Source organism: Dermacentor silvarum, chromosome 9, assembly GCF_013339745.2.
Source record: "Dermacentor silvarum isolate Dsil-2018 chromosome 9, BIME_Dsil_1.4, whole genome shotgun sequence".
NCBI lineage: Eukaryota > Metazoa > Arthropoda > Arachnida > Ixodida > Ixodidae > Dermacentor > Dermacentor silvarum.
The window spans coordinates 145687771-145689872 of record NC_051162.1 but is presented as its reverse complement, the minus strand read 5'-3'; the positions used below and the strand labels follow the sequence as shown (position 1 = coordinate 145689872).

At 45.9% G+C, this 2102-nt stretch overlaps 1 non-coding gene across 1 annotated transcript; it reads left to right on the top strand.

Annotated features, from left to right (window-relative positions):
* Window positions 1–1132: 1132 nt before the first annotated feature.
* On the top strand, window positions 1133–1204 carry Trnat-cgu (transfer RNA threonine (anticodon CGU)). Its single transcript has one exon. It is a non-coding gene; the product is annotated as a tRNA-Thr (tRNA).
* The last annotated feature ends 898 nt before the right edge of the window (window positions 1205–2102 follow it).

Genomic DNA, 2102 nt, shown 5'->3' with positions numbered 1-2102 from the left:
GTAAGCAGGTGTGCTGCGGCGTAAGTAGACCGACATGAAGATCGACTCGATGACCACGAGAAGGCGCGTGTGAAACCGTGGTGTTGATGAGAAGCGCTTCCCGTGGGCAGCGCGTGCGAAGAGACACACCTGTAGTGCTGCACTGCCGATCCGGGCAGCATTGCATGTGTAGCGTGCGTTGGAAAATGTGGCCCGACTATTACTAACTGAATGAACAAGCGTGGTGTGAGCGCGCACAAACAAACAGGAATAGATCACACTGAACGACTGCAGACAACGACTGTCAAAACGCTGGCAGCGAGCCCATACGCCGCAGCGGGCGAAGGTACGTGCGGTCTATCACTTCAACGGAAACTGAGCGGCGAATGCAGAGCGCATAAAGGTCAGAGCCGTATGGAGATAAGAGACGGTGCGGACGAGCGACGAGCGCGGTTGTTGGCAGCGTAGAAGTGCGCCCCCCCCGCGCTCCCTCCGGCGCTGGCTTCCCGCTTCCTTGCTTGCGCGTGGGTGATTGAGTGCGTTCGCTCTCCGTGATAGCGCGCGTCCCCGCACGCTTCCGCTCGGGCATACGGCGCGCGGCGAAGATTTTATCTATAGGGAACCTCACGGCGACGGCGACGACGACGGCGACGGCAGAAATCCGGTAGAAGTGTCCATATAATTGCTATCGCAATAAAACTTTCGTTTTTGCCACGTGTCAGACAAGTTAGATTGCAGCGCTGCCTTCTGCAGACTTGAGGAATAATTTCGCGACAGCTATATATATATATATATATATATATATATATATATATATATATATGCAAGTAATTTCCCCTATGTTGTTCTTGGTGTCAATGTTTGTTGGCTTCTTATGATATGAATAATAAAAATCGGGCTCCTCGGTTCCCTTTCTTCTCGTTCGTTACATAACGAGGGCTCGAATCCGGCAACATTGATGCCTTCAGGGAGCATATGTGGGTTTATTGACCAGTTGCCATCACCCAAAAAGATCACGTGCTCGTGACGCCTGCGGCAGAAAGGATGTTCCACATCCGCCCCTAGGCTTGTGAGTGGTGGCGCTGGCTAACACTCCCAGAGTTAGTTCTAGTTGTAGAACATAAATACCCCAGAAAGCGGATGGGGAAACGGTTCCGCGGTAGCTCAATGGTGAGAGCATCGCACGCGTAATGCGAAGACGTGGGTTCGTTCCCCACCTGCGGACAGTTGTTTTTTCATCCGTTTTCATTTCCATTAATTTATCATTTCTTTAATTCAATTAGTGTATGCAAGTAATTTCCCCTATGTTGTTCTTGGTGTCAATGTTTGTTGGCTTCTTATGATATGAATATATATATATATATTTAAATCCACATACTGACCTCGTGTTATTATGGACTCTTAACGCTTACTCTCACGCGTGTCGTAAATCATGTGCGTTTACTCAAAAACACGTTCAGGTTTATGCATCATCTGTAAAGATGTACGCGACTAAGTGATATTGACGCTTAATTAGTGGGTAATAGCCCACTCTGCGCCGAGAACGATGTGCCACGAACCCATCTCTATACATTACAAACATGGTAACTTTCGTAAATTGCTTAGATCGTCATCGGCACCCCATCTAATGCAAAAAAAAAAAAAAAACGGAACAAATTCTTTACAGTATTTTTGATTGATACAGGGTTCAATCAGCGTTTGTGACTAGTGACGCAGATGTACTCAGTACTGTTGACCTAACTTGAACCAATCTGTGTATTTTGACGCACCATCAATGGTGGTATACGTGGAGGACTCCTGCAGCAACATACACGAATATTACAAAGTATATAAAGCATTTAAATAGGTAGCGACGCGCACAAACCTTAGGCGTAGAGTGAAATCACCGTTGCGGCATCGTTATCTTTATGTGATTACGTCCGCTGTCATTTTATCATTTAGTTGTTTATTATCCTTATTGCCGTTAACGTAATTCTTTAGTTTTTACTATATAGAACACAGTGAAAAGAGTATACCCGAGGCACTTTCTAATCTTTCTGCAGCAACCGATGTGTAACAAAACCCACAATATGACATTTTCGTGTCAATAATTTTGTATTGATCACCCAAATCTGTATGCTTTG